Raw genomic sequence first — 7,050 nt, forward strand, 5'->3', positions numbered from 1 at the left:
CCTTCACCCCCTTGTCCAGGTAAGCCTCTGCAATTTCCAGGAGCCCTCAAATAACTGGAGCAGTCCCCCGTGGGCAGCACCCACCAAGGCCAAGGCCTGACTTCCACCGCAAGGGCATCCTGAAGCAGCACATCTCCTGTTCAATGGCCTCCCAACCCAGAGCCTGGCACAGAAGCAGGAAAAGGGTTTATTAAGGGATAAAAATCTAAAAATACGTCCAAGGAGCAGCCAGCCCTAGAGCCCAGAGAGGGAAGACCTGCTGTTTGTTACTGAGTACACGTGTTGACTCAGACACAGACGGTCACTTTACTTTCCAGATGACTTAACAAAACCTCCAATAGACCAAAACATCTCCATTTCACAGGTCAGAACCCTGAGGCTGTTAGGCAGCAGGGGTTGTGCCCATGCCCTGATCAAGGTGGAGTGAATTGATTCTATGAGGTGACAGGTGGGGTTGGGAGGTGTACTGGACTGAACTTCATACCTTGCACACTGGAGACCACCCAGGTCCTCCAGGGAACAGGGGTCACGACCATGTCATACAATCACCTTCAGGGAGAAAGGCAGAGCTCCTCCTCATTCAGGTTTGAATCCTGCAGCAGCCCTACAAAGCCTCATGGCGGGCCAAGCTGTGGGTGAGGACGATGTGAACCACACACACATAATAGGGTCTAACAGAGTGAATGCTATGACGCAAGGGTGGGAGGCCATGAAGGGGTCTCTGAGAGCCTTTCAGCAAGACAGAGAGGGAAAGAGGTGCTTCCCAGGCAGGGAACAGCATGGACAAAGGGCCTGGGGCGGGAAAGGCTGGAGGTGCTTGGAGAATGTGGCCAGGCAGCGCTGGTGGAGGGAGGAAGCTGGCTCACTGCAGCTGGATGGACCACAGCAGCCAGAACATGGCAGAGGGAACGAACGGGTCATGAGGATGGGGAGCAGTGGGGCCCAACAGCAGCTGCCGGAAGGAATGGAGTCCAGGGGGTGGGGGCTGAGGCCTCAGATTTGTCCAGGATACTGGGCTGGTAACTTGATATTTTCACCCAGGCCGCCTCCAGCTCCTTTGTGGGAAGAGGCAGGAAACCCAGTAGAGAACAAACAGTCTCTGGGATTAGGGATTCGGTAACTTTCTGAGGTCGTTGCTAAGTGGGCAGCTGGACTCATCAGGAGAGAGAGGCAGCAGGAGGATATGACTCTGGGCAGTGGGGGAACCTGGTCCTGGACTCACTGGGCAGCCTCTGGGGGACACTTGTCTGCCTGTGGAGATGGCTTAAGGGGGGAACGAGCTTGCACCCCTCAGTTACAGAGGAGGAAACTGAGGCCCAGAGAGGGTTGGTGACTTGCCTGAGGGCACCAGGAATGACCCCCACCGCCCACTCCTGAAGCCCCTCAGCCCAGGCTCATTCACTCCTTTCAAGGAGCAGGTCTGGGCACTGCCGTGTGCCAGCCTGGAGACAGCTATGAGAAACAGGTGCATCCTGGGAGCACCTCCCCCCCTGCATCCTGGGAGCCCCCAGCCAGAGGGGGGAGGTGGGCAGGCAGGTGCCCAGGACCAGCCAGGGGGCCGGGGGCAGCTCCTTTCGGCTTCTGGTCTCAACATCAGCTCCCCTCATCTCAGCCCAGGCAGGCCCCGAGGGCGCACCCTGGACCCCCTCCCCTGTCACCCCATGGCTGCACTGAGCTGCCTCCCTCAACACCCTGAGGGCCTGCACCGTGCCCCCTCGGGAAGCCGTCCCTGATCCCTGGTTCAGGCTGGCACGTCCTCCCGCCCACGTCGTGTGTCATGGTCTGGAACGTCATCTCTGTCCCAAGAACAGCAGGATCTCAGCAGAGGTGGGAGGGTCATGAGGCCCTCTCAGGCCCAGCCGGCACTGGGTGTCCAGCACCTACAGGGCACCCGGGGTCCTCCATGTGAGCAGCAGAGGGAGAAGCAGAGGAAGAGCCCTGGGCGCATGCCTGCAGGGGGTGGTGGGGCCCAGGGACACGATGTCACTCTGCAGTTTGCTCCTGGAGCCTTGGGGCCAAGAGTCCGGGAGCCTCCCCAAGGGCTGGTGTGACGGCGGCCCCCTCCCCAGGAGAGCCTGCGGGCCTATGCTGCCAACGTCTATACCACGGTGGTGGAGCAGCTGATGCTCCAGAAGCAGCGCAGGTTCATCGCCGTGGAGCAGGAGTACTTCCGGCTGTGGTGGGATGGCATCGCCTCCTACAGGCAGAAACGCCAGGACCCCCGCCTGCAGGGGCCTCCTGGGGGTGGTGGGGAGCCAGGGGCTGTGTGGCTTGAAGCTCAGGCCCAGACACACTGGGCGGTTCTCAGGCTTGTTACCTCAGGTTTGGGCTCAGACCCTGCCCCCAGGACAGGTTGGGGGTTTTTTCGTTTGTTTACTTTTGTTTTGTTTTTTATAAATGTATTTTTTATTGGTGTTCAATTTGCCAACATATAGAATAACACCCAGTGCTCATCCCATCAAGTGCCCCCCTCAGTGCCCATCACCCAGTCACCCCACCCCCCGCCCACCTCCCCTTCTCCCACCCCTAGTTCGTTTCCCAGAGTTAGGAGTCTTTATGTTCTGTCTCCCTTTCTGATATTTCCCACTCATTTTTTCTCCATTCCCCTTTATTCCCTGTCACTATTTTTTATATTCCCCAAGTGAATGAGACCATATAATGTTTGTCCTTCTCTGATTGACTTATTTAACTCAGCATAATACCCTCCAGCTCCATCCACGTCGAACCAAAGGGGGGGTATTTGTCGTTTCTAATGGCTGAGGAATATTCCATTGTATACAGAGACCACATCTTCTTTACCCGTTCATCTTTCGATGGACACCGAGGCTCCTTCCACAGTCTGGCTATTGTGGACACCTGCACCCCGATGTTTATAGCAGCAATGTCCACAATAGACAGGTTGGGTTTTAATCAGCCTCGTGGTGATTGGTGTAAAGTGTCAGCCTGGCAAGCCAACCGAGCACTCAGCTGGTGCTGAACGGGGTCACTTCTGACCGCAGCACTCCGGAGGGGCCCTAACCCCACCTCCTGCGTCACCGACCCCACCGACCCCTGGCCCCACGGGCACGCAGCTGGCTGCCCTCCCAGGTGCCACAGTCCCTGAGTTAGTGGGCTGCAGGAGGCATCACAGGCTGCAGGAGGCATCACAGGCTGCAGGGTCACAGAGGCCTCACCCCACAGGGAGGCAGCCTGGGACCCGGCTCCGCCTCAGGCAGGGGTGCACGCTGTGAGCTGGGGGGCCCGCCTGCGTAAATGGGAGTGACCTCCCCCTCTTCGGAGTGGACAGGCCAGATGATGCAGGACGGGAACACCTGGGAGGACGCTGTGGACCTGGTCCCCTCCCTGCCATTCACCTTCCTTCAGAGCAGTCACCGATCGTGAACGTCAGGGAGGCTAGAGACATGCCCAGGGTAGTAAAGCTGAGAAGGCAAAACAGAGAGTCAGTCCCCCCTGCAGCCTGTGGAATCCCGAGGAGGAGCCTCGCAATCATGGGCGCCGGCTCTGCTTCTCACACTGGATTAGCTACACTGTTGCGTCCGTGTCAAATGTCCTATGTGGAGCCTTACACTATGTTACACTATGGTTATAAACACCCTCTCCTGACAAGCACAGTGAAGGACCTGGGCGCAAGGCTGCTATGTCTAACTGGTAATTTCAAATGGTGTAGAGAAAACCCTCCCAGGTTACAAGGAGATGGGGGAGCGCTACGGCAAACAGGTGAAGAAGGTTCACAGTGAACGAATCCGCGGAAGGACTCAGATTACCCGGGAGCCACTTGCATACTCCTTGCAAGTCTTTCAGAAATTTCAAATTATTTCTACAGCGAAAAGGTAACAGATGTAGATACAGACATGGAGACAGAAAAAGATAGACAAGGAGGTAGAAACAGAGGTAGAGAAAAAGGTAGACATGGATGTAGAGACAGAGGTGGACACAACAGAGATCAAGTACAGCCAAGGGCCAGGTGCTGGCGCGGGGGGTGGGAGGCAGTGCTGACCTGCTGCTCTTGCAGAATGAAGGCACGGCAGGACTTTGATGGAGGACACCATGAGACGCCGGAGGCATGTCCCCACAGATCCAGCCCTACTGTGGGGTTCTATCCTGGCTTCGTTCTCTCTGCTTGTCACCAAGGTCCACCATCTCCTGGCCACGAGACGCCTGGAGTTTGTCATCGGGGGCCAGGTCATGCATGATGAGACCGTGGCCCACTTTGATGACCAGATCCTACAGCTCACAGGTGAGGTCCCCCTTCCCCATCCCCCGGGTCTCCTGGGGCCTCCAATCAGACTGGGACTGGGTTTCTGAGCCCAGGTCTGAGCCCCGTCTTCCCCTCTGAGCAGGACCCTGAGGCCAGTAGAAACAGGCATTGGCGAGTGGCGTCCTCCTGCCAGTGCTGCTGAGTGCAGGGCTGTGGACGTGGACTGGAGACCACATGGCCTGGCGCTGTCCTGCCTCTGCCCATTCCCAACCCTGTGACCCAGGCAAGGGACGTCACCTCCCTGGGCCTCTGTTTCCTCACGACTTAAATGAGTGTGATGGCACTGCCTACCTCCCAGGGTAGTTGTGAGGATCAAATTCGGACAATTCATTAGAGCACTGGGAGTGGAGCCTGTGGTTCCCAGAAAATAAGCAGTGAGGTTAGATGCCATTGCTGCCTTCCCCACCCGTACGTACAGGCCCACAGCAGCAGCACGGCCACCTTCAAGCCTTCTCTGCAAGCACTGCCACCACACCCTGAGTACCTCCATCACATCACCAGCTCCACTGCCACTACCTGCATCACCACGCCAGCACCGTTCACACCGACAGCGACAACCCCCTGATCCCACGTGTTCCCCTGACGATATCACCATCATCACTTCACCACCAGCTCTGTGACCACACAGCCCCATCCACACTCCGGGAAACCACGCCACCGCCCCTGCTATGACCATCCCCCCTCTGGGACTTTGACGGCTACAATCATTGCCCCTGCCCCTTGCTTTGAGGCACCTCTTGGCCACGACAGGCCCCCTCTCGTGCCCGTGCCCGCAGGGCCTGAGCGTCACCCGCCCGCCCTCCCGACCTCCTGCCTCCGGCTGCCTCCCACACCACCTTACTCTGGACCTGACATCTCTCTGCGGGGAGTGGCACCTGCCCGCAGCACCCGGGCGACCAGGAAATGCTGAGTGTGGCCGCAGCCCGGGGGATGGCAGCCGTCACCCGCCTCGCTGAGCGGCCAGCTCCGCAGCGGGATCCTCACCGGGCGGGTCCCCCAGGCAGTCCCTGGTGCGAGAGAGCCCGGCCAGGGCCTCCGGGCTGCGATGCCACCTGCAGCAGCACAGGGAGGCGAAGGCCCGACCGGAGCGAAAGACACATCTGAAAAAACCCGGGTTTTCCCGCCTCAGCACCCCCTCCTCGACCCCTACCGCGGCGGTCACCTCTCTGCTGCAGTGCATGCTGGGGGATGTAGTCCAAAGCTCCTGCTCCTCTCTCATTGGCCAGGATGTGATCATGTGACCAAGGCGGCCCTCCAGGGGTGCGGAGGAATTCAGTCCCTTGCTGGGGTCACAGCGCGCGGTCAGCGGGGAGGCAGGGGCCGTGGGCGGCGGGGCCGTGGGCGGCGGGGCCGAGCCGAGCGGCTCTACACCTGCCGAAGCTCGGGGGCGGCTGCACCTGATACCCTAGAAACGGAAGACCGTTCCATGAACAGTTAGCACTTTTGTTCCCTAATCTGCTCTTCATTTGGAGTCAGGATGCTTGTGCCGGAGGGCCCGGGACCCTGAGCAGCAGCGACTTGACAGGTCTCCACCTAAGCACGTCCCATTTACTACACTGGCTGGGATCGGTTTGGAGTCTGGGCAGCTGCTTCATGTTTCCCTGAGTCTCCTGCGCCTCCCCTCCAGGTCCCAAAGGGGGGCCACAGCTCCAGGCATCACATTGCCATAAATCCCCACTCAAGGCAAGAAAAGAGACGAAGGGTCTTCGTCCTGACTCCCTCTTTTTAATGCAGGTGGGAAATCTTTCCCAAAAGCAGACCAGGCTTAACACGCCCATCTTTTTGGCTCCACCCATGGTCCATGCCCCCCTCGAGATTCCAGACAGGCTGAGAATGCAAGTATCTGGCAGAAGGGAATAAGCTTGTATTGAGCAGCTGAGTCCATGACAATCCATCCCTTGGGGTGCAGATGGCACCCCCTGAACAAAATAAGGATTCTGTGAGTGGACGGGAAGGAGCCACTGAACAGGCATCGTCAGGCGTGGCCTGCTCTGGCTCCCTGTCTGTGGAGAGGGCTGTTCCTCAAGCTGCCTGCCCTCAATGTGGTGATGCTATTGACCGTTCCCTCATAATCCCAGGCCCCACAATCCCCAGGTCTTCCCTCCCACTGCTGCTCCTTCCTGGTCTCCTCTGCTTCCTACACACCCACCCTCTGCCTCCTTCCCTGCTGACCCAGGCCACCAGTAGCTCCACACCAGGTCTATGCCCCCTGGCTAGTCCTCATACCCTCCTGCGTGAATCAACCCAGACTTCCTAGCCACCCACACCTGCCATCAGGCACCCCTCCTGACTTGGCCTGGCCTCTGGTCTGATCATGACTCTTTCCCACAACCTGGGGTCCTGTGGGCCAGAGCCAGCATCCCCAAGCCTGGGAGTGAGTAGTGAGAGGCAGCGTGACATTCTCTTACTCCAGGAGACCTGGTTTCTCTCCTTCAAATGCAGACTGGAGCCCAGGCCCTGGGTTTGCTGACATAGCCCCATAGGTGGGAGGCCTGGGGAACAAAAATAAATGGCACTAGTCTGGAATTTCTTTCCCCTGCAGCACTCAACCTGACATCAGACTCATGGGGTGGCTCTACAGTCATGAATGAGTACATGGAACATGGGTGATCCTGCTGTGGCACCCTCTGTGTTAGGCCCTCTTGCAGCACACCCCAGGATGGCACTCCAGCCCCCTGGAAAGGCAGGGGCCCTGAGCGAGCAGGTGGGGAGGGACCACCCTCCTGTCACCAGCAAGGCAGGGCTCTCTTTGCAGAAGGACACGGCTTCCTGTACGAAACCTTTGGGATCCG

At 58.5% G+C, this 7,050-nt stretch overlaps 1 long non-coding RNA gene across 1 annotated transcript; it reads right to left on the bottom strand.

Moving 5' to 3' along the window:
• Window positions 1-2,515: 2,515 nt before the first annotated feature.
• Window positions 2,516-5,490, bottom strand: LOC144299370 (uncharacterized). The gene is made up of 3 exons (XR_013366112.1): window positions 5,243-5,490; window positions 3,998-4,158; window positions 2,516-3,419 (listed from the first exon to the last, which is right to left on the bottom strand). It is a non-coding gene; the product is annotated as an uncharacterized LOC144299370 (long non-coding RNA).
• Window positions 5,491-7,050: the final 1,560 nt, after the last annotated feature.

The sequence above is a fragment of the Canis aureus genome, chromosome 2 (assembly GCF_053574225.1).
Source record: "Canis aureus isolate CA01 chromosome 2, VMU_Caureus_v.1.0, whole genome shotgun sequence".
Classification (NCBI taxonomy): Eukaryota; Metazoa; Chordata; class Mammalia; order Carnivora; family Canidae; genus Canis; species Canis aureus.